The sequence below is a fragment of the Lissotriton vulgaris genome, chromosome 4_2 (genome assembly GCF_964263255.1).
Source record: "Lissotriton vulgaris chromosome 4_2, aLisVul1.2, whole genome shotgun sequence".
In the NCBI taxonomy this organism is placed as follows: domain Eukaryota; kingdom Metazoa; phylum Chordata; class Amphibia; order Caudata; family Salamandridae; genus Lissotriton; species Lissotriton vulgaris.
In genome coordinates, this window is record NC_141692.1 from 8,166,846 (window position 1) to 8,193,155 (window position 26,310).

At 49.3% G+C, this 26,310-nt stretch overlaps 1 protein-coding gene and 1 long non-coding RNA gene across 2 annotated transcripts in view; one reads left to right on the top strand and one right to left on the bottom strand.

Moving 5' to 3' along the window:
- LOC147718113 (lymphocyte antigen 6E-like) overlaps positions 1 to 26,310 on the top strand; it is a 421,083-nt gene that overhangs the window by 176,975 nt on the left and 217,798 nt on the right. The gene's annotated exons all lie outside the window — the stretch shown is intronic.
- LOC147718114 (uncharacterized) lies at positions 3,906 to 5,704 on the bottom strand. Its single transcript, XR_015295554.1, has 3 exons — positions 5,117 to 5,704; positions 4,751 to 5,011; positions 3,906 to 4,698 (listed from the first exon to the last, which is right to left on the bottom strand). It is a non-coding gene; the product is annotated as an uncharacterized LOC147718114 (long non-coding RNA).

A 26,310-nucleotide genomic window follows, 5' to 3' on the forward strand; every position in this document is an offset into this window, starting at 1 on the left:
GGGCAATGGGCTTAGTCTGTGAAAACCTATGTTCTTTTATGAGTGCACCAGCTAGTTAAGCGTGTTTGAGGACCCGCATGTCGATCTGGGGTTTCCAATTCAATCTCCTGACTAATGTAATCCCCAGATAAGTAAATACGTCTGTTCATAAAGACTCTCCCTTTATAGCTTAGTGTTTGTGGAAAACCATAAACTTGGTTTTCTCCACATTTACCACTAGCTTATTATCGCAGCAAAACACCTCAAATCGAGACAGGGTGGACTTCAACCCTTTCTGAGTTTTGGAAGGATCAAGGTATCGTCCGCAAACATAAGCAGGGGTATCTTCATACCAGCTAATGTAGGGGCATCTGTATGATAAGTAAAAAAGTACTGAGCCACCCTGTTGATAAATAAAGAAAACCGGGTAGGTGCCAACACGCACCCTTGTCTTACCCCCTTCGTGACAGAGAAACTGTCAGTAATATTCTCATGCATACCCCAGCATACCTGTGCATAGTTAAACTCATGTAATTTAACTAAAATGGCCAGTAGTTCCAATGGAATCCCCATATCCACAAAAGCACTCCGCATTTTGGTTCGAGGGACCATACAAATGCGCATTAAAGGTCGACGAAAGCCGCATAAATTGATAATGACAACCCGACAGTAAATTAGCATAAGTCTAAAAACCTGATCCATAGTGTTAGTGTATGGGTGGAACCCCTCCTATAATGGAGACAGGATGTCCAATTCATCTATCCAGATCTGGATTCTGCACAACACTAGCCTAGCAATAATCTTTTGGATGGAATCTATAAGACTTATCGGCCTGTAATTACCTGGTAGGGAACAATCAACCTTTTTGTATATATCGGGAGAATTTCAGCACCAAACCATGTCTCTGGAATGAGAGCGCCAGTGGCTATTTCATTGGCAAGTATCTGTATGTAGGTTACCCATAATTCTGTTTTGTGCAAAAACAGGTCTGCCGGAATGCAATCAGGACCTGGGTCCCTGCCTCTCGGGATCTTTTTAAGGACAGATGCGACCTCTAATCTAGTAAAATGCAAAGCGGTAGTAGGAGTAGGCATTTGAAAGAGATCACTACTATGAGCGGAAGTGGTAAACTGCGCCTCATAATGCGAGGCCCACAATTCATGGGCTACATGATTAACTGGTGTTTGGATTAGTACACCACTACCCCATTTAACAAGCTACCAACATTTTACCATGTTTTTCCCTTTACTGGCTATGAGCAGATCTTGCCAACGTTGCTCATCCCAATCCTTCTTTGCTTGATATTTAGTTTTCTTATACCCGAATATTGCTTTTTTAGTATCAACCATGATTTGAGATCTAATGGCTCTTGAGAGTAACTTATAAGCCTCCCTACACGATTTGTTGTACCAGGACGCTGCCTTTGGGCACATTTTTGTCATCCGTTTTTTTGGTTTAATAAAAAAAAAATTAAAAATCAAATCATTGTGAACCCGGAGAACGATTGCATTAATGTCCTCCTGCATATCACAATTTTGAAGGGTAGCTACCGAGCGAGCAACCATTATCTTCATCTGTTCTAGATCCCCATTGTTATCAATGATCATAGCCCATCTAACTCTCCTGGAATCATTAGTAAGCATGACATCTGCTTTAGGCAGCTCTGCAGGTTGGTCGTTGGTGTTAATTAGACCCAATGCCTGCAATAATAACACCAGAGGATTATGGTCACTTTCATTCCACTCCTGGACTTCCATGTCCAATAGGGATGACCAAAATTCTATGTTGATGAATATATAGTCTATCCGACTACTTCTCAGGCCATTATTAAATGTGTGAGAGCCCATTCTGTCAGACTGGGACCTCCCATTTACTGCCCTCACACCTGTTATACACATACATATAGAAACATACACACAGCCATACATTCACACACACATACATATACACACACATCCATAAATGTTCTATCATACACAGACATGCATTCTAAGCGCATACACTCATAAACACAAAGATACACACACACAGACATCCATACTAAGCGCATACACTCATAAACACAAAGATAAGCATGCACTCACTGACATCCATACTAAGCGCATGCACTTCTAAACACAAAGATATACTGACACACAAACATACACACACACATCCATAATAAGCGCATACACTCATGAACACAACGATACACACACACAGACATCCATACTATGCGCATGCACTGATATACACAGATACACACACACACAGACATCCATACTAAGCGCATACACTCATAAACACAAACATAAGCATGCACTCACTGACATCCATATTAAGTGCATGCACTCGTAAACACAAAGATACACAGACACACACAGATACACATCCATAATAAGTGCATACATTTATAAACACTAAGATACACACACATAGATATCCATACTATGCGCATGCACTGATAAACACAGATACACACACACAGACATCCATACTAAGCGCATACACTCATAAACACAAACATAAGCATGCACTCACTGACATCCATAGTAAGCGCATGCACTCGTAAACACAAAGAATCACAGACACACACATACACAAGCACATCCATAATAAGCTCATACACTCAGAAACACAAAGATACACATGCTCACAGACATCCATACTAATCGCATACACTCTTAAACATAGATACGCACACACACAGATATCCATACAAAGGGCATGCACTCCTAAACACAAGGATACACAGACACACACATATACACATGCACATCCGTAATAAGCTCATATATCAGAAACACAAAGATACACACTGACATCCATACTAAGCACATGCACTCATAATCACAAAAATATGTACACACACGCAGACATCCATACTAAGTGCATACACTCATAAACATAGATACACACACAGACATCCATATTAAGCGCATAAACTCAGAAACACAGATACACACACCCATACATCCATCCTAAGCCTATTTACTCATAAACACAAAGATACACACACAAACAGACAGCCATACTAAGCGCATGCACTCATAAACACACACACATACACAGACATCCATACAAAGTGCATAAACTCAGAAACACAGATACACACACCCATACATCCATCCTAAGCCTATTTACTCATAAACACAAAGATACACACACAAACAGACAGCCATACTAAGCGCATGCACTCATAAACACAAAAATACACACACACAGACATCCATACTAAGCACATGCACTCATAAACATAGTTACACAGACGGACATCCAAGCTAAACGCATACACTCATAAACATAGATACACACACAGACATCCATACTAAGCGCATGCACTCATAAACACTAAGATACACATACACACAGACATCCATACTAAGCGCATGCACTCATAAACACAAAAATACGCACACAGACATCCATACTAAGCGCATGCACTCATAAACACAAAGATACAAACACACACAGACATCCATACTAAGCACATGCACTCATAAACACAAAAATATGCACACACACAGACATCCATACTAAGCGCCTACACTCATAATCACAAAAATACACACAGACATCCATACTAAGCAAATGCACTTATAAAAACAAAAATACGCACACACACAGACATCCATACTAAGCACATGCACTCCTAAACACAAAAATACGCACACACAGACATCCATACTAAGCGCATACACTCATAAACACAAAAAACGCACACACGCACAGCCATCCATACTAAGCGCATGCACTCATAAACACGAAGATACACACAGACATCCATACTAAGCACATGCACTCATAAACACAAAAATACGCACACACACAGACGTCTATACTAAGCACATGAACTCATAAATACAAAAATACGCATACACACAGACATTTATACTAAGCACATGCACTCATAAACACAAAAATACGCACACACAGAGATCCATACTGAGCACATGCACTCATAAACACAAAAATACACACACACACAGACATACATATTAAGCGCATGCACTCATAAACACAAAAATACTCACACATACAGACATCCATACTAAGCACATGCACTCATGAACACAAAAATACGCACACACAATGGAGATGTGTGGCTCACCGGTTAGAGGTGGCAGACCCAGATGCAGAGGTCGGCCCGGGACCAGGGTTCGATTCCTGACGCGGCAGGGTACGGAACCAATGTCAGCGGCCTCGATAAATTTCGCCTCGGTGCCTCTCTAACCATGGGTCCCACGCTGCAACTCTGGGCAATAGCTTGCTTAATCTCCACAACGGCCCCCTCACTGCCGGGGATGCCTGGCTTCACCTTGGGGATGCCCAATAGGGACCATCTCACAGGGAAAGCCAGGACGGGTTCCCCAGCGGTACACAGCGCCAAGAAACCCCAGGGTGAACGTGCGCTCTACAAATTCATACTAACATAACATTACATAACACACAGACATCCATACTAAGCGCATGCACTCATAAACACTAAAATACGCACACACAGACATCCATACTAAGCACATGCACTCATAAACACAAAAATACGCACACACAGACATTCATACTAAGCACATGCACTCATAAACACTATGGACTCATAAACACTAAAACACACACACACACAGACATCCATTCTAAGCACATGCACTCAAAAATACAAGAATACGCACACACACACAGACATCCATACTAAGCACATGCACTCATAAACACAAAAATACGCACACACAGACATCCATACTAAGCACATGCACTCATAAACACAAAAATACGCACACACAGACATTCATACTAAGCACATGCACTCATAAACACAAAAATACGCACACACACAGACATCCATACTAAGTGCATGCACTCTTAAACACAAAAATACGCACACACACAGACATCCATACTAAGCGCATACACTCATAAACACAACAATACGCACACAGACATCCGTACTAAGCACATGCACTCATAAACACAAAAAATACGCACACACAAAGACATCTATACTAAGCACATGCACTCATAAATACAAAAATACACACACACACAGACATCCATACTAAGCACATGCACACATAAACACAAAAATACGCACACACAGAGATCCATACCAAGCACATGCACTCATAAACACAAAAATACGCACACACACAGACATCCATACTAAGCGCATGCACTCATAAACACTAAAATAGGCACACACAGACATCCATACTAAGCACATGCACTCATAAACACAAAAATACGCACACACACAGACATCCATATTAAGCACATGCACTCATAAACACTATGGACTCATAAACACTAAAATACACACACACACAGACATCCATACTAAGCACATGCACTCATAAATACAAAAATACGCGCACACACACAGACATCCATACTAAGCACATGCACTCATAAACACAAAAATACGCACACACAGACATTCATACTAAGCACATGCACTCATAAACACAAAAATACGCACACACACAGACATCCATACTAAGTGCATGCACTCATAAACACAAAAATACGCACACACACAGACATCCATACTAAGCGCATACACTCATAAACACAACAATACCTTACACACTCAGACATCCATACTAAGCACATGCACTCATAAACACAAGAATATGCACACACACACAGACATCCATACTAAGCGCATGCACTCATAAACACAAAGATACACACACGCAGACATCCATACTAAACGTATGCACTCATAAACACAAAGATACACACACACACACTTGAAGATCTTGAGGGAGAGTTAAGCATTGAACATACAGAAGAAAGAGATACAGAAGAGATAGTGAAGTTTAATAACTCATTGGATGACCTCTAACTGCCTACAATGCAATGTAGGTAAGACGGAGGTCATGCTCTTCGGAGAGGCCCCACTCTTATGGTCACCTGAATGGTGGCCCTCCGAACTAGGCCCTGTCCCCATCCCCAAAGAGGTAGAAAAAACCTCGGGGTCCGACTTGACCAGTCCCTGATACTTAAAGACCAGGTTAATCAGGTGACTGGATCCTGCTTTGGGGTCATTGGACTTTTGAGAAGGGTTTTCCCCTATCTAGCAGACTGTCATAGGAAAACTTTAGTCCAGGCACTGGTAATCAGTAGACTGGACTACTGTAATGGGCTGCTCATCTCCACCAATGAAGAACAATTAAGCAGACTACAGGTAGCTCAAAATACAGCGGCCAGACTAATCTTGAATGTGCCACCCAGAACCCCCTCACGTCCTTTATTGAACAAACTTCACTGGCTCCCAATTCGTCAGAGGGTGAAGTTCAAGATATGTTGTATAATCTATAAATGCCTGTCGGGCACTGGCCCTATGTACCTATCCAAAATTTTCAGACCCTATGAGCCTGGTCACTCTTTGCGTTCTCAGACCCAATCCTTGTTACAAGTACCACGGATTAAGAAGGAAAGACAGGGAGGCCGAGCCCTCTCGTACCGAGGCCCCACTTGATGGAACTCCCTGCCTCTTACCCTTAGGCAAAATCCTAATTTAGCTGCCTTTAGGAAATGCTTAAAGACACACCTGTTCCTGACCATGTAGACATCCTTTACTGCCTGATGATCTTTTCTCTGGATGTAGCTTTGGTATGAACAAAAGCGCGGAGATACCCCTTCGGGGGTCGAATTCCTGCGCTATATAATCATATAAATAAATAAATAAATAAGTCATCCCTGGGGATGAAAGTAGTGCTGTCTCCTCTCTAAGCCCTCTTTTGTTATTTGTTATCCTTAATGTTTTATGAAACAAGTGTTTACTGCTTTATTGATTTTTCAAGCAGGAAGCACCATGCTCCCCAGCATTCTCTTGCACAAACCAAGCTCATGTCACCTTCAGCCACTTCTGCTAGTCCCAGTTTTAACACACACTGGCAAAGGCAATCAGTCTGGCTTGATTGTGCTAACGTATACAAACAAAGGGATGCACAAATACAATCAGGCTAGTAGAATCAAGCCCTGTTCAACTGCTTCTCTGTGGTTCCCATGCCTCTGTCACATTTCACTTCCACAGGCAAAGTGCAGCAAATAGTGGACGTGGGAGAGAAAAGGGCAAGTAACACCGCATTGCATCTCATATCTCTACCACCTTTTTACTCCCACAAACTTGAAAAGCTGCTGTGGTTTACTCCCACACAATTACAGTGATGCTGTTTTACACTCACATGCAGTGCTGCTGTGTTCTACTCTCACATGCTGGCAGTGCTGCTGTGGTTTACTCTAACACGCTTGCAGTGCTGCTGTGGTTTACTCTCGCACGCTTGCAGTGCTGCTGTGTTTTACTCCTACACGCTTGAAGTGCTGCTGTGTATTACTCCTACATGCTTGCTGTGCTGCTGTGGTTTACTCCTACATGCTTGCTGTACTGCTGTGGTTTACTCCTACATGCTTGCTGTGCTGCTGCTGTTTACTCTCTCACGCTTGCAATGCTGCTGTGTTTTATTTCCACAAGATTTTAGTGCAGCTCTGTTTTACTCCCACAAGCTTATGGTGCAGCTGTGTTTTATTCCCACACAATTACTGTTCTGCTGCTTAACCCCCACATGCTTGCAGTGCTGCTGTGGTTTAGTCTCACACGCTTGCAGTGCTACTCTGGTTTACTCCCACATGCTTTCTGTGCTGCAGTTGTTTAGTACCACACGCTTGCAGTGCTGATGTGATTTACTCCCACACACTTGCAATCCTGCTGTGTTTTATTCCCACAAGATTTTAGTGCATCTCTGTTTTACTCCCACAAGCATGTGGTGTAGCTGTGTTTTACTCCCACAATCTTGTAATGCGGCTGTGTTGTACACCCACACGCTTACAGTGCTAAAGCCATGCAGCTCCACAATCCTGCAATAAAAAAGGGCACCCACAAAGGAGGCACAGAGACACATCACAAGTAGTCTGGGTGCTTTTGTGCAAGTTGCTGTTGCATTCAATAACACATTAAGACCCTGTAGAAGCAGCACAGACAGAACCCCACAGTGCAGCAGTGTCAGCCCCAACTCTGCAGGGAGGTTTATAAGCCAAAATTGAAGAGACTAGTTATACGCAGTGGCCAGGCAAGTGGGTGCCCTCCTTAATGTTCTGGGATAGTTTAGTCATTTATCCAATGAAGCTGGTGCTCAAAAGCAAGGGTTGGCTACCTGTCAACCACAATATGATCTACAAGAGGTACAACAATGTACAACAGTTGTCCTGAGTACTCAAAATAACTAAATATATACATGTCCAAATTGATTTCTTGTTTATTCCGGTTTCCTTTTTATTTGTTACCAAAGTGCTACCTTCCGTATGTACTTCTTACATTAGCTCCAAGAAAAGGTTTTCACAATAGCCACAGAATGCTCAGTTTTTCTTAACAGTTTTCTTTAGTTACCAGTTTCACATAGTTTTTGGCCACTGGAGAGCGGTTTGTCTGACAGGAACTGTGAAACTTATGTGTGCTGTGGCCAAGAGTCATTGCCTGCTGTTGGTATTCTAAACGACCTGTGCGCAGGAGTTGTGCCTGCTGCTGGAATGACAAGCAACACGTGTGCAGGAGGTATGCATGCTGCTGGTATTGCAAGCGACACGTGTGCAGGAGTTGTGCCTGATGCTGGTATCCCAAGCGACACGTGTGCAGGAGGTATGCATGCTGCTGGTATCCCAAGCGACACGTGTGCAGGAGGTGTGTCTGCTGCTGGTATCACAAGCGACATGTGTGCAGGAGGTATGCATGCTGCTGGTATTGCAAGCGACACATGTGCAGGAGGTATGCATGCTGCTGGTATCCCAAGCGACACGTGTACAGGAGGTATGCATGCTGCTGGTATCCCAAGCGACACGTGTGCAGGAGGTGTTTCTGCTGCTGGTATCAAAAGCAACACGTGTGCAGGAGGTATGCATGCTGCTGGTATTGCAAGCGAAACGTGTGCAGGAGTTGTGCCTGATGCTGGTATCCCGAGTGACTCGTGTGCAGGAGTTGTGCTTGCTGCTGGAATCACAAGCAACACGAGGGCAGGAGGTATGCATGCTGCTGGTATTGCAAGCAACATGTGTGCAGGAGTTGTGCCTGATGCTGTATCCCAAGCGACACGTGTGCAGGAGGTATGCATGCTTCTGGTATCCCAAGCGACACGTGTGCAGGAGGTGTGTCTGCTGCTGAAATCACAAGCGACACGTGTGCAGGAGGTATGCATGCTGCTGGTATTGCAAGCGACACGTGTGCAGGAGGTAAGCATGCTGCTGGTATCCCAAGCGACACGTGTGCAGGAGGTGTGTCTGCTGCTGGTATCACAAGCAACACGTGTGCAGGAGGTATGCATGCTGCTGGTATTGCAAGCGACACGTGTGCAGGAGTTGTGCCTGATGCTGGTATCCCAAGTGACTCGTGTGCAGGAGTTGTGCCTACTTCTGGAATCACAAGCAACACGAGTGCAGGAGGTATGCATGCTGCTGGTATTGCAAGCGACACGTGTGCAGGAGTTGTGCCTGATGCTGGTATCCCAAGCGACACGTGTGCAGGAGGTATGCATGCTGCTGGTATCCCAAGCGACACATGTGCAGGAGGTGTGTCTGCTGCTGGCATCACAAGCGACACGTGTGCAGGAGGTGTTTCTGCTGCTGGTATCACAAGCGACACGTGTGCAGGAGGTATGCATGCTGCTGGTATCCCACAAAACACATGTGCAGGAGGTAGGCCTGGTGCCCTTTCATACAGTTTCACACAGTTGGGTGGATACTTTTATTTTGTGAAATCAGTCAAATTTTTCCCAAAATGTAGCTTATTACATGTGCAAAACATTTTGCAATATTCCACTGCTGTGTCAGTGATGACAATGCTGTCTTTGCGCAGGGGCAGCAGTTGGTGTCCACCTTCGGTATGGTCACACATCGAGCAGAGGCAGCCCACAGATCTGGCATCATTGAACCCTCCCAGCAGCTCGTGAGCTGCCAGGACCCCGTCAGCTCTTGAGTTGCCAGGACCCTGTCAGCTGAGGGTGCAGCCCATCACCCCTTTGCCCCCGTGAGAGGCACAGCGTGGGTATCCTCACCAGTGTGTGTGTGTCGCTGTGGAGCATGAGTGCCACCCTAGTGTGGGTGCAGTGGCAGTGACTGATGCATCTGTGTGTGTGCATGCCTCATTGTTTGAAGTGGGGGTCTCTAGTTGGCAGAGGTAGGTACCACTGTCCAAATAGGGACCCTTGCTTCTAGTCAGGGTAAGGAGGAAACCTTCTGAGATAACCCCTGCTCACCCCCTTGGTAGCTTGGCACGAGCAGTCAAGGCCTATCAAAGGCAATGTGTAAAGTATTTGTACCAAAACTCACAGTAACACAGTAAAAACACCACAAACAGACTCCACAACAGTTTAGAAAAATAAAGGTATTTAATCTAAACTCCACAAGACCAAAACGACAAGAATACAACATACATAGTTCAAGAATATGTTTGCAAAAGATTTCTTAAGGTACTTAAGGTTAGCGATAAAATTATCCACAGTTGCGTCACCTGTTAGCCTCAGTACCTTTGTTAGCGATAAAAAGTTCCAAGCACAGAAGCTGTAGCGGTGAAAAACAAGAGATGCATTGCTCCTGAGACCCTGGGGAGGCGTTAGCGACAGTCCCGCTGCAGCAGGGGGCGTGTTGTGACAAATCCGGTCTGTATGGGAGGAAGGTCACTTGTATAGATTCCGGTGTGTGGTCCAGCGGCGATCTTTCACTCGCAGCTCCTCGATCCGATGGCTCTGTGACGATTCTCGCAGCAACGTGATGCGGTGATTTCACCCAGCGATGACAGGCTCTGCGACGATGTTCGCAGGGGCGGAAATCTTCCCGCCAATGAAGGGGGCGACGTCTTCAGGCAGCGGCGACAGGCGCTGCGACGATCTTCATCTTCGTAGCGGCAGGAATTTTCTCGCTCGGCCGGGATTGTGATACATTTTCTGTAGCAAAGTCTTTAAAAGCTTGATTTCCAGCTCCCCAACACAGGTATAACTTCCAGAGGCACCACACATGGGCCAAGCACTCCAGGAAGGACAGAGCTCTCTCAGCAGAGCTCAGGGAAGCTGGGGGTGAAGTCGTTTTGTTCCTGGGACTTCAAAAACAGGGAGCCTGCTCTTCTCAGGCCCTTGGAGATTCCTTCAAGCAAGGGGACACAGCACAAAGCAAAGTCCTTCCCCTCTGCTTGGCAGCAAAGCAGCAGCATTGCAACCCAGCATCACAGAGCAGGACAGTTTTCTTTCCTCAGTTTCAACTTTTTCCTTGGTAGAGATTCCTTGTTGATTCCAGGATGATCTAATTTTCCGTTTTCAGGGGTCCTGTACTTATACCCCTAAAAGTTTTTGTTCTCTTTGTGCAAGTGGGCCCTGAGCCTGGTCTGAACCTGTTCTGGTTGTTGCTTGAGCACTTTGTTTTCGTGGCTTCTCCTTTCCTTGCAGGGCCGTCAGCCACCCAGCAGGAGGTGGAGCCAGCATTGTGGAAGGCAGGCACAGCCCTATTCAGGTCCAGGTGCTATCTCCTCCCACCACTGTAGTTGCAAATGCAGTCGTTCAACCCAGGGCTGACCCAGCCAGCCTCCTGGGGGCTCCCCAGCCCCTGTCACTCTCAAACCAGACAGTCAATTCACAAACAGGCCAAGGCACATAGAAAGTTCAGACAAGAGAACAGCTACTTTCTAAAAGTGCTGTTCTCAAACACAGGATTTAAAAACAACCTTTCCTAAAAGATGTGTTATTAAATTCTGAGTTCAGGGATACCAGACTTTTATGTCCTATCTTGTTCCTATGAGAAGATATGCTGGTAGCCACTGTAGCCAGTATCCCCCATGATAGCCTATGGAGCAAAATAGCCTTGCAGCAGTGAAAAACGAAAATGGCTGTAATTCACTACCAGAGCATGTCACCTGCACAACTGCATGCTCTATCTTTCACATACACTGCACCCTGCCCAAGGGGGTACCTTGGGCCTTCCATAGGGGTGACCAATGTGCACAGAAAATGAAGGGTTAGGCCTGGCTAGTGGGGACACTGACCAGGAGGACATGGCAGTTAACAGACTGAACACAGGCACTGCGGTGGCAGGCCTGAGACACCATTTTAGGGCTACTCATGTGGGTGGCACAATCAGTGCTGGAGGCCCACTAGTAGCATTTGTCATCACCAGTCCTCGCACACCCAGTGGACTTTACTAGTGACTTATTGGGGATACAAATATGCCAATCATGTATATCTAATCACAATAACAATTTACACAGGGAGCACTTACACTCTGACACTGATCAGCAGTGGCAGATTGTCCAAAGCATCTAAACCAGCAAAACGAAATCCATCACAGCATCACGCTTACAGGAGGTAGAGGCGGAAAGATAGGGGGAAACCACGCCAAGGATGCCAGGTCTAACACTCATGATGCATATTGTGAATATTATCACTTGCATGTATCTGGCAGAGAGCTGAAGCTGTCTCCAGGCCACACCTAACTAGCAGGAGATGATCTACTCACATCTGTCAAGGTAAGCCTTGAGGACAGTGTGCCCAGCCTGCTTAGAATTAACCCACTGCATTAAAATGGCATCATGCCACACACAGGCACAGTGACTGTGAGAGCACTTGAGCCCACCATTGATATCTGTACACTTATCAAAACATGCCCGTGGTTAATAGCTAGCTTCATGAGATGTTCTACAAGGTCTGCCTTTTGGCAAACAGATGAAGGGGCTGCATTTAATATCAACTCTATCTCTGAAACTCATCTCCGCTGCTCCCAGGCAGGGATGGGAGATAAGGAAGGGTAAACAAGCATTGGCATAGTCAATAGGTCTCTCTTTTTTGGACCTTATAAGTGTTTAATTATCCAGCACAATAGCCTTGGTGCAACAACATCAAGTGCTGCATGGCTAAACACTTATAAGGTCCCAAAGGCAAGACCTATCAGCCAATCCACTGCTTGTTTTGAGTGAGTGGCTCATGCAGGTATGCCACTGTGAGGTAGCTATGCTGCAAATGCTTTTACAGGAGCCCCTGTGACAATGTGCCTCTTCAAAATGTATCTTGGGTCTGGTGTAATACTTACAGCCCCTATTCCCGCACCCAATGCATCCTTAAATTTCCCATGTACAGCTGGGATTGAAATTCCTATTATCCCTGCCCTCCAGGGACACTTTACCCGTCACAGGTGGTGGTGGACGTTGGAGTGGTGGTGGACGTAGTGGTGGTGGATGTTTTGGTGATGGACGTGGTGGTGGTGGATGTGGTGGACGTTGTGGTGATGGACGTTTTGGTGGTGGTGGTGGACGTGGTGGTAGTGGATGTGGTGGTGGACATAGTGGTGGTGGATGTGGATATGGTGGTGGACGTGGTGGTGGTGGACATGGTGATGGTGGTGGACGTGGTGGTGGGGATGGACGTAGTGGTAGTGGACGTGGTTGGGGTGGATGTGGTGGTGGTGGATGTGGTGGGGGTGGATGTGGTGGGCGAGGTGGTGGTGGTGTACATGATGGTGGTGGACGTGGTGGTGGTGGTGGACGTAGTGGTGGTGGACATGGTGGTGGATGTGGTGGTGGTGGACGCGGTGGTGGTGGATATGGCGGGGTGGTCGTGGTGGTGGATGTGGTGGTGGACGTGGTGGTGGTGGTGGTGGTGGACATGGTGGATGTGGTGGTGGTGTAGGACATGGTGGTGGGGGACTTGGTGGTGGTGGTGGTGGACATGGTGGTGGTAGACATGGTGGTGGTAGTGGTGGTAGACATGGTGGTGGATGTGGTGGTGGTGGACGTGGTTGTGGACAATTTTTAGGCAGGAGGGTGCTGGCAGAATTCGGGAGGCGGATTTCGATGGGGAGACATGGGAGAGCAGAAAGAGGCCGAATATTAGAAACAAACAAGCGCTGAAGAAAAGAAAAGCTAATGGCTTCCATTGTTCACTATTCAAATGTAGCTGTCGCGCTGGTTTAATAAACCTTAAAAAGCAGAGATGGAAGAGAGGCAGTGACGGGTGGAAGTGCTTCACGACATAAACAAGCGGTCTTCACTGTCTTCACTTTTCAAGCACTCATGCTAGTGGCGACATCCACCTTGCGGGAGCGAGCAGCGGCCATATGTTTTTGTTACAAGTCTGTTTTATTTTGAAACAAAAACCCCCTGGAGGGGTACATAGACACAGCGTTAAGCCTACAACCTCTATCTGAGGTCGGCCGCGGAGGATATGCAATAAGGCCATGCACTGTGTATAGACAAACTAGTTAACACAGCACCTTGCCACCAACCCCAAGGGGGCCGGCCCCGTGGCTTGGGAGAAGCTGGTAGAGTTATTCAGCGCTTATAGAGCTCCAATGCCTGGCCAGTGAGAGTAGGTGGGCAGGCAACAAGCCCAACATTTAGAAGCGGCCCAACAGAGGCCATAAAACACAGGGGGGAGCTATGGAAAAAAGGAAGAAAGAGAAAGAGAAAAAGAAAAAGAAGTCGGAGACAAGAGATAGGAGGGATAGCGAGCTGGCAGGGTGGATGTATTGGTCCGTGGGCGAGGGGCGGTATCAGGTAGCAAAGGGCAGGCTCTAGAGCTCACATATCGTGAAAGAGGTCTATGGGAGCAGTCTAGCATGGTCTGCCGGGACAACAGCATCCTCAAAGAGGCGTAGGGTTCGGAGCCTAGTGGGCATGTATCGCGCATGTTCCATTGAGCAAAGGTAGCGCACCAAGGGCTTCCAGACTGTGTCAAAGCGGGTAGTACGCAGCTGTAGTCGCGAAGCCGCACAAACCAGGAGGCAATGGGAGATGCTTCAGTCTTCTTCCAATACAAGGCTATAAGCTGTTTGTCCGCACCTAGCATTTGCAGTGTTACAATCCGTCGCTACGGGTGAGGACCTTGAGGGCTAGAGGCCTAACACCCAGCAGGATCGTGGCTATGGCTTCAGGCAAGGGGAACCCCAACACCCCCCTAATGTGGCTAAGGACCTCCTTCCAGAAGACAGTTAGGAGCGGGCACGCCCACCATATGTGCACGAAGTCCCCCGTTGCAGCCCAACACCTCCAGCACAGCGACGAAACATTGGGGAACATCTTATGGAGCCGCACGGGAGTGTAGTACCATTGAGATAGAAGCTTATAAGCGTTTTCTCTCTGTGGGATACTCCGGTATACCTTGGGGATGTCTCTCCACACTGCATCCCACTGCGAAGGTTCAATGTCCGCATTGACCGCTGTCTGCCTTCGGCGCTGATATGGGTGGATGGGTATAAGTGGTGGGTGCTGCAGAATGTGATAGATCTGGGAGACCAACCGCTTGGAGCCCCCAAGCTAGCGTGCCAGTCTTTCGAAAGGGGTGAAGGCACGCGTGGCAGCCTGATACATGTCCCCATCAGCGACCCAGTGCCGTAATTGGGCGTATTGCAGCTGTGCCGCAGATTGCACACAGAATTCCTCCCGACATTGGTCGAACGATTTAAATGAGCCCCCATCCAAAAGGTCGCAGATCACCCTGCAGTCCCCCTGTACCCAGGTCTCAAACGCCCGAGTTTGATAGGCCGGCGGGTAGGCGGGGTTTGCCGCTATGGGAGTATGGGGAGACGGAAACGTAGTGAGCCCCCTGGATACAGCAGTGGCATCCCAGATGTCCAGCACCATTTTCGTGGGTACTGCAAGGTAAGCACTCCTGGAACAGGCCGCCCGGTGGATCCACGGTAGGTCCCAGATGGTATGTCCCGTCACCGCCCTATCCATATGCAGCCATCCTTTTTCACTCTCTCTTACCTCCCATTCTATCACAAATCGGAGGTGCGCAGCCCAGTAGTAGTGGACCAAGTTAGGGCAAGCAAGGCCTCCTCTGTCTCGCGGAGCCATAAGAATTTTTTGGGAGAAACGTGATCGCTTACCGCCCCAGACAAAGGATGTAAGTTCGCGTTGTAAGCTTCGGATGCAGTGGAGCGGGATCGGAGTAGGGAGGCATTGGAACACATAAAGGATTTTGGGGAGGATTGACATTTTGACAGCATTGAGGCGGCTTAACCATGACAGCATCAGGGGTTTCCACCGTCGCAGATCCTCCAAGACCTCCCTTCGGCAGTCACGCCAATTGACAGACGTCCAGTCATCCAGGGAGGGAGTCAAGATGAGACCCAGATATTTGATATGGCACTGAGCCCACTGGAAGGGCACAATCCCTTTCAAAGTGGAAAAATCCTCTGTTGGGATAGTGAGATTAAGAGCCCAGGACTTATCATGGTTAATCTTGAGGCCAGAGGCTCTCACGAAAAGGCAGAGCACCCTAAACCGGTAAAGAGTCCCGTGTGTGTGTGAGAGTAAGTATCAGATCATCTGCGAACAGTGCCACCTTGTTGTCCAGGCCACCGTGCGTTATCCCGTGGATGTCCGGGTAACGCCGTATCAGTTCTGCAAGAGGTTCCTCTGCGAGGGCAAATAGAAGGGGTGAGGGGGGGCACCCCTGTCGAGTGCCCCTATGTATTGTTAGTGGCAGCGTTAAGTCACCGTTGACCCGAATTCTAGCCTGGGGACCTATATATGGAGCCATAACCCTAGCAATCATCTTCGGACCCAGCCAAAGTTTACGAAGCACTGCTCTAAGGAAGGTCCAATCCACCCGATCAAATGCCTTCTCCGCGACCAGGTAGAGAAGGCAGGCCGGGGTTTGCCAATGATGTACTTTCTCCACAAGGTGTGCAAGTTTGTGAACATTATCTGCCCCCTGACGATCACAAATAAATCCAACCTGGTCAGGGTCTACAAGCCATTGCAAAAACGGGTCTAAGCGTTTGGCGAGGAGCTTGGTGTATATTTTGAGATCCGTATTGAGCAAGGCGATAGGGCGGTAGGACGCACACAATTTAGGGTCTTTCCTAGGCTTCGGTATTAGCTCTGCCATGCCCATGTCAGGGGATGGTCCCACCTCCCCGGAGAAAGAGTAGAACAGTCGAAGGAGGTAAGGCCTAAGCTGGGTCTGAAATGTGCGATAGAAAGATAATGGCAGGCCATCCGGGCCCAGCGTTTTCCCCAAAGGGAGGTCGTTAATCGCCGCCGTAATCTCTTCCTCTGTGATGGAGCCTTCCAGCTCCGTCGTGCTCCCAGCAGATAGTGTTGGCCCCTCATATCCATCCAGGACAGCCGCCATCGCGTCCACCGAGACAGGTTCCTTCCCGTACAGAGAGGTATAGTAGTCCACAAATGCAGCCTGCTTGGATTGCTTTGAGACTACTTTCGACTCATCCTGCAATATAATGCTAGTGATGTGAGCCTTGGAGGCGCGCACTCGCAGCCTTCCCGCCAGCAGTCGGCCTACCTTGTCGCAGCCTTCAAAGTACCTTTGCTTTAAGGCCAGTAGAGAACTTTCCGCCTTGTTGGTGCGTAGGAGCCGAAGTTGCCCTCTGAGATTGGCCAATCTCCTTCTAGTGTCTCGCGACGACCGCTCCCGATCCTGCACCTCGGCCCTCTTAATGTCCGCAGCCAGTTAAGCCTCCAGTTTGCAGGCAGCGCGCCTCCGTGCAATCGCCAGAGAGGTGACGTGTCCCCGGATCGTGTCTTTGAAGGCGTCCCAAACCACCGGGAACGGCATTTCCGGGGTATCATTAGCAGCAAAATAGGTGTCTATGGCCTCCCGGATGCTTTCCACATCATCAGCATCTCGAAAGATGCTCGGCGGGAAAGACGCACTGCTGGGTCCTGGAGGAGCATCTCCACATGGGCATGATCCGACAGAGAGATGTCTGAGACGGAGGCTCCCATTGCGTCTCGGAGCAGCTCCAGCGACACAAAAAGGAAATCGATACGGGAGTAGGATCTATGGGCGTGTGAATAGAATGAATAATATCGAAGATCCTGGTTGTGATAGCGCCATGCATCTAATAGTCCTAAGTCTGTAATCTGTTTGCGCAGCGCGGAGGACATCACCCCAGAGGTGTTGGAAGCAACTCCACAGCGATCCATGTCAGGGTCCCACACTAAGTTAAAGTCCCCTCCCAGAATTACGTGCGGGTCTCCACATGGAATCTGATCCCTCAGGAGCGACTGAAGATATCGGTCCTGCAACTGATTAGGTGCATACACGTTGCACAAAGTGAACAGGCGCCGCCCCGCATATACTGTGACTTTGAGGAAGCACCCATCCCCACTCTTATAGGGTCCGGAGTCTCCCTGCCTGAAGCCAGCTTTGCATAGTATGGCCACACCTGCAGTTTTAGTATCCGCAGCTGCCCAGAACTGGAGAGGGTACTTGGGGTGGGCCATGCGTGTGTGTGTCCCCCTGCAGTAGGTGGGTTACCTGGAGAAAAATAATGTCAGGTTGCTGTTGGAGGAGATAGCGCCAAACCTGCTTGCGCTTGTTAGGGGAGTTCAGGCCCTTAACGTTGAGTGTCAAAACCTTCAGGGTCCTAGGTACAGGCGCAGCCATGGTATGCAGTGAGTGGGATCCTCCCACGCTCCCTGCTCCCACCAGTGCAGGGAGAGGTGACCAGGAGAGCCCTCCTCCCACCCACCCCCCCCAGGCGACAGCTGCCACCCCATCCCTGTCCCACCACCCACCGAACCAGAGAAAAGGAGAGAGAAGAGTTCCGAAGGAAGAAAAGCGAGAAGAAGGAGGAGAGGAAAAAGAGAGAGAAAGGGACCAATAAGAGACCAACCACATCTCGTAGTTACCAAGGACAACAAAGGCCAACAGGGCCGTTTCGGACTACCCCAGTCACCGGGCATCCTCTACCCAAGGGTTTGGACCCCAATTTTAAGCTTTCCGGCCTCTTAATTTATAGACCTCCAGGGAACGCTACTACCTGGGTAGCCACCCTAGCAAACTATATCTCACCATTCCTATTAGACTACAAAAACTTTACACTCCTAGGGGACCTTAATTTGCATCTAGAGGACCCCTAGATCTGGCGTGTTACAGTCTATTAGATGACCTAAATGCCTTAAACCTATCACTCCTCAACTCCGGTCCCACGCACAAGGCGGGACACTTACTAGACCCCATAATCTCAAATCTTCCGGATTTAAAATGGACTCAAACCAGCCCTATATGCTGGTCAGACCATTACCTTATCAGTTTTCACCTACTCTGTACTCCCCCCCCCCAGAAATACCACCCGGTCCTTAAACCCCATGAGAAACTAGACGCGACTAGACGTCAATAAACTAAATCAAACGCTAACCACTAGCATACCTCATCAGGACCAAAATGTGGAAAATGTTACTGTAGCCACTAATCAGTGGCTGGCATCCGCTGTCAATCAGTGCCTTCCCCTACAAACGGCAAATAAAAACTTTCACCACCCCCCGGCCCCATGGTTCAATGAACTTCTCAAAGAAGAAAAATCCAAGTGCAAAGCACTTGAAAGAAAATGTCGCAAAGACTACGACCCGGCAAAAAAGACCGCTTACAATAAGGCGAGAAATGCCTACCACTCCTCTTGCACAAAAGCACGTGCCTTATATGTGGCAAACTCCATCAAAAATGCTTCAAACAAAGCCAGGACTTTATTTAACACTGTAAATGACGTAGCTGGGGCCCAAACAGCCGCCGCTGCCCACCCCCTAACTAAAAAACAATGTCAGGACCTTGCGACATTTTTCAATGACAAAATTGAAAACATAATTACAAATATTGCGTCCAGACCCCTTTGCATCTGCCCTCGCCAGGACCTGCCCTTGGCCCCTGACAAAATAAACACCTTGGACAATTGGCCTCCAATAACCAGCAACTCCTTACAATCTTCCCTTAAAATCAATTACATCAGGCTCCCCTTGTGACCCCCTCCCTGTGAGTGTCTTAAAACAGCTCGAACCTACACCCCTGACTGCCATAACAGCTATCCTAAATGCTTCCCTTCAAACCTCCACTGTCCCTTCCTGCTGGAAGCACGCAGTGTTGACCCCACTACTGAAGAAACCGTCATCCGACCCCACAGTTCTCTCCAATTACCGACCTATCTCTCTGCTCCCTGCCTTTTCCAAGCTCATGGAAAGGCACATTCACTCCGCCCTCACCTCTTTTTCTGAAGACAACAACCTTCTTCACCCCTCCCAGTCAGGCTTCAGAGCAGGCTACTCCACGGAGACCGCTCTACTAGGTGTGACAGAAAAAATGTGCCAACTCCTGGATGGAGGTCAAATAGTCGCACTCATTCTTATAGATTTGAGTGCGGCGTTTGACACCATATCACACAAAATCCTTTTGTCTACCCTAAAGAAAAATGGCATTCATAACGATGCCCTAAAATGGATCAAGTCCTTTCTATCCGGAAGAACTTTCCAGATCAAATCCAACATCGCTAGTTCAGACATCTTCCCCCTGCCACATGGAGTTCCACAAGGCTAAATCCTAAGCACACTGTTCTTTTATCTTTACCTCAGACCACTGGCAGACCTGGCCGACCACGTAGGCCTGACCCTGATGACCTACTCTGACGACTCGCAAATTATCTTTTCTCTATCCGAAGCAAACACGTTAGCCCCCTCCCTACTGAAATATGGCCTCCAAGAGATTTTCAACTGGATGACCACCAACCAGTTGAAACTTAATGGAGACAAAATGGAGGTTTTTCTACTGGGAAGAAATAAGGAGCTCTGGACCCCTTTCCACTGGCCGCCTGAGCTGGGCAACATTCCCCCGCCAGCCTCCCAGGTAAGAAACCTAGGGGTCATCCTGGACAATACCCTGTCTATGAAACAGCAGGCAAACAAAGTCGCGGGACTCTGTTTCACCATAATCAAGTGGCTAAAAAAAATCATCTGGATGCTGCCCCTAGACACGCAAAAAACCGTGGTCAACGCTCTAATAACTTCACGTATTGACTACGAAATGTCCTCTACCTTGGTTCCAACTTAGCAGTAATTAAGCGACTCCAACTAATTCAAAACGCTGCTGCAAGACTCCTGTGTAGGATTAAAAAGTCCGAAAGCATTTCAAAACACCTGAACGAATTGCACTGGCTCAGGATTGAACATCGGATAAACTTCAAAACATTGAGCTACATGTTTAAAATCAAAAACAAAACGGCACCCTCCTACCTACAAGCCTTAGCCTCTCCCTACCTGCCAAAACGAAGTCTTCGCTCTCAAACGGCCTCGAATTTTGTCGTCCCCCGATTCAAACTACAAAGATCTGGTGGGAAATCCTTTTCTGTTAGAGGACCGATACTATGGAACTCACTCCCCCTTCATATCCGGAAAGAGGACAGCTACATAAAATTCCGGAAACACGTAAAAACCTGGTTGTTTCAGAAACAACTGTGTTAAACTATTAATCCAGTATTTTCCTTGACCATCCATATGTCATAGGCGCCGGGAAACCCTTGTTGGGTAGCTGAGCGCCATACAAATACATAAAATAAAATAAAATAAATAAAATTTGGACGCACTCAGAAATGTCACTCACTATAGGGCAGTACAGCGGTACCCACGTGTAGTGCAGAAGGCCTCTACTCCATTGGCCCCGCTGCTCAAACCGGAGTCAGGGGCGCCATGCTGCTGGACGGAGCAGTCAGGCATGTCAACGGCCAGTGTTCAGTCCCCAATACAAACCAGGCACTACAATCCAGGTGGGTCCCCTGGATGTTCAGGCCCACCACATGAATGACGTCAGTAGGGGGCCGTCCGCTGAAGCCGGTGGTAGTGCAACCCCAAGCACAGAGTAAGCCAAGTCGTCCCGGGAGTGCAGGTCATCCGTGCTACTGGGAGGTCAGTGCCTCTCTCGGTGACAGCAGCTGAGTGTAGGAGTCCGGGCGCCAAGAGTGGCGCCAGCGCAGCCAACGGGCCATTACAGCATCGCAGTTCAGTGAACATGAATACGCCCCACATCAGCGGCAAGAGTCACGGAAGAGCATGTCACGTCGAGTTTCAGGTCACCGGCTAGACGGATGAGAGGACAGGCCCTCCGTGTCGTCCTCGAGGGAACGGATGTGCACTATGATGTCCTTCTTGGCCTGCGATGAGGATTTCTCATCCACTGGAGCGGAGCTGCGAGGTCGTCGAACCTTGGTCCAGTCGGGGCGAGCAGGGACCCTCTCCTGTTGTCGCGATCTGGAAGGGCTGTGAGCCGGAGACTCCGGCATCTTGAGGAGTTGGGCCGCCTCTTGGTAGGATCGGATGACCCTGCGCTTGTCCTCCCAGTGAAAGATGAGTGCGAAGGCGTGGCCCCACTGATAGGCAATGTTGATAGCCCTCAACTTCTCCGTCACCGGCCGGAAAGCCCTCCGCCGACGCAGGGTGTTAGGCGCCAGGTCCTGGAAAATTTGTATTTTGTGGCCCCCGTAGGTGAGATTGGGCTTGTCCCTACCGCTTTCAGGATGGCTTCTTTTTCGGTGAAGTAGTGCAGCCGCGTTAAGATGTCCGGGAGGAGGCCCGCCCTGCCCGCCGGCCCATACACTCGGTGGGCACGATCCAAAGTCGGGGGGGAGGCGTCCTCATCCCCCCATACCTCATGTAGGAGCTGCGCCACGTAGGTCAGGATGTCCTTCCCCTCCTCATTAAGCGGAACACCCTAATCTGCAGTTCAATGTTCTCGACCTCCAGGGCCTCCACCCTCTACCATAGCCGCTCTTGATCTTCTGTGCGCGCGTCCACGAGCTTCTCCTGGCCATCCAATCTGTTTCCAAACTCGGTGACCTCTTTGCGCAGCTCCTTGACCCATGATTGCACTTCTGAGCGCAAGGAGCCTATCGCCGTCTTAAGTTCAAACATGAAGGAGGCCATAAAGGCCTGGGTTACCGGCGGTGAATCTGTAGCCGTCTGTGAGGGGCCGTCAGTCGACGCCGCCGCTCCAGTCTTGCCCCACATAGCCATCACCGACTTGTCCTTAGCCGTCGCCGCCGAGGAGTCCGGCTTGCCTCCCTTAGATGTCCTCATCGCCAGATCGGTAGGTGGCAGCTAGCAGCACGTGCCACTAGGTGTAAGCAGGGCGAAGTCCAGCGGGCTCAGGGGGGTGTGTAGTGGGAGGGGGGTTCCACACAAGGCTGCACACAAATAGCACAGGCAGAGGACAGGGCCCGGCAGTGTAAAGGGATGGTCAAGCCACCGTTGTCAGGGGCATAGAGGCAACAGGTAGAATGCACACAATGTGTAGAGGCAAATCCCCGGGGAAGCAACCCCTCGGCAACACACCGTAGACCGATCGAGCAGGCTAGGCGTGGTCCACCTCCACCACAAGGGCCCAGGTCCGGCTGCGACTTAAGTCCCCCCGGTCCGCTCCGCGCCTAGACAGTCCAAGGCCCGCGCCACCACTCCGAGTGCAGGATCCCCAGGTTGCAGCGTGCAGGGCAGCTCCCAACTGCAGGCAGCACCTCTGTCCACCCACAATCAACCCCCAGCGACAGGTCCAAAAGTCCACAGAGCCTCAGCACTCCCCTGCCAATTTCACGTTGTCAGTCAGGAGGTCAGGGGGGGGCACAGTCAGGCAAGGCCCAATCGAGCTTGATGGTGCGTCGTAGCTTATAGCAGGGTAAGGCCCGTCAGGCAGGGATCATCACATGGCCCAGGGGCCCCAGTCTGAGTCGCCCGTCTCCCAAGGGGGGTTTACAGTACCCCCCCACTCCTCACCTTGCAGGCCAAATCTCAGGGCAGTTCGCCGGGGTTTCGTGCCACCAAGGCACACAATGGGGGCGGCCAGCGGGCAGCTGAAGATGCAGCTCCACCCCGTGTTCTCAGCTCTGGAGGGACGCCGGGTCTCAGCACTCCCACGCCAATCGCTGCCTATAGGCCATATTCAAGCACGTAGGGAGGGAGGGGCTGAGGTCGCCGGAGCACAGGCCGCAGCCTGCCAAAACTGAGCCGCCACAGATGCCAGGGCCAGGGGGGCGCCCCCCAGGTCCAGCTCCAACCGCCGTAGCCCCCAGCAGGTACAGCTCACCTCCGCCTCCGCGCCGTTCACTCAGGGTGCCGTGTTCAGGCAGCGCCACCACCACTCGCGTCCTCTGCGCCAGATGGGTGTCCAAGATGGCGGCTGGTATGGTGTGTTGACCCCGTCTTGCTCTCCCAGTGCCGCAACCCCCAGGCAGGCCGGCACCAAGGGTTCCCGCTCTCCTGTGCCTCCGGTGTTGCAGGCCAACAGCAGAGCTCACACCGGGGCCGCCTTCAGATGTCCGTCAGGTACTGCCCGGGAGCCGCCCGGGGGGGGGAGAGTCCCCTGCCAGCCACACAACCAAAATGGCGGGCATGACTGCTCGCTGGGACTCCGCTGTCACTGCACAGCTCACCAGACAGCGCCCAGGATCTCCTCCGTCGCCCTCACAGCACCCCAGTCAGCCAGGGGTCTCCTCAAGCCTCGGAGATGGTAAGCAGCCCCCAAACTCCGCTAATGATAGCTTAAATAGGCAGCGGGGCACCGGAGCTCATCGGAGGCACTACCTACTCCATTGCCGCTGAAGCCACGCCCTGGCCATATGTTTTTAATTAATGCAGCCTCGCCGCGGCTCGCTCCCGCAAGGTTGATGCCACCACAAGCATGCACGCGAGTGCTTGAAAAGTGAGGACCGATGGCTAAAGGCCCTCCTGGAGCAGCTCCTGCGCGCTGCCTAGGCGAGACCTAAAAAGAGAACACGAGGCAGTGTCCCATTTGCATCTGTGCACCCAGGATCTGGTACAGCACCCCTGTATCCATGAGGGCTGCTCCAACTTAGGAAAGTGTGACTCCTCTTTAAAGAACACTACATCGCGAGGCAGTAATATTTCACTTCTGCTCCCAGGGCACACACCCCTGTCCTGTCACTCAGTGGTTTTAGTGCTCGCCTCTGACCCTGTGCAGCACCCCCCTTCACTTTGGCCAGGTGTGTGCTACATAAACACCACATACGTGTAAATAGGGGAATTCAAAGAAGGCATAAGTATAGAGTTAGGGCAGCAAACTGGACTTGTGCCATTCACAACGCCTTCTACCAGACTTTGCTTTGAATTTGATGTATTTTTCTTTGCAGAGTGTGCCTCCCACCACAAGATCGCCTCACAGTGCTAAGGAAATGTGCCTTGCTGATCTGTGGACCCCACGGCTGCTTCGCGCTCCAGGGTGGGTCTTCTGGCCTGTCTAGACCCATACGTACCATTAAGCATCAGTTGTTGTTTACACAACCAGGCAGAACTGGGTGTAGGTATCCCGTCACTACATTTATAGATTGTATGTAGGGCTGGACTCTAAGTTCTACTTGTATTGAGGGTGCAGACTTTCTTCCCATACATCTCTGTGTTCCTATTGTGTGTTGGTAGGACCACCTCACTTCCATGAAAGATTACAAGTAAGATGCAGTGGCCTGTTAGTGGAAATCCCAAGGCCGTATATGTGGTTTCTGGTCCTGGAGTTCTGGACTTTTTGGTTCCGTCCAGAGGTGTCAGGGAACAACACCCGAAGACCCCTGAGTTCCACCTGCCTTAGTGCACAAATAAACAGAAACACGGGCTTCTCGATGGTGGCGTCAAAGACCAAAGGTTTATTACTGCAGGGACACAGAAGTCACAGAAACTACGCATGGGCGGTATCTAGGAGCCTGTTCGATTTGTACAAAGAGGGTTGCTCCTTATATACTGAAAATTGGGCTTCGGGCAAATTCTTCACATGTTAGTACATTCCCAAACCTTTGTGTCCTAAACAATAAATATTTGGCGTTGCACAGGAATCGTCGACAATATCTGATGACACAACATTACGAATGAGAGGTTCCCACTTTTCCATCATAATCTCATGTCAACTTTTCATTCAGGACCCGGACCGCCTCATCGTAAATTTCGTTACCTCCCCCTAATAAAGGCCCAGAAGGAAAGGAGCAGAGCCAGGTGCAGAAGATAGAAAAGCAGGATAAGAGATGTTTGTGGGTTGTAAATGGGCAAGGCTACCAGCTTCGGCCGCCTAATCATGATCAGGCCAACGGACACGAGAACCAGTTCAGCAGGGCTGGCCTCGGGCAGAGGAGGCAGCCTTTGTCGAGTCATGCAGCTACAGCGTGATCTGGTCTAAGGTGCACGTGTCACTAGAGAGGTGAATCTCCGGCTAAGGCTACGTGTCCTTAATCGAAATGAAGTGATCAGAGTTTATTGCGTATGTGAGGGCAAGAAACACAAAATGGCTGACATGATCTAAGATGGATGCCATGGGTAGATCAGAAATGTGTTGGTTACAGGAGTACTCTTGCTCGTAGCGTAGCGAAAACACCAGGATATGCTAACTGGATCATTTGCGGTTCGCTGATACCAATATTATGTATTTCCGACAATATTGAAAACACGGGTTCAAATCGTCACGGAACCTCAGACCCTCCTTTTGCCCTTACATAGGCAATTACTTAGTCTATGTCAGAGTCTAATTCTATGCTCATCAGGTCAGTGACATGTTGTTGTATCATCATCCTTTCTCGCGCCTTTTCTCCAAACGCAGGTGGTTTTCT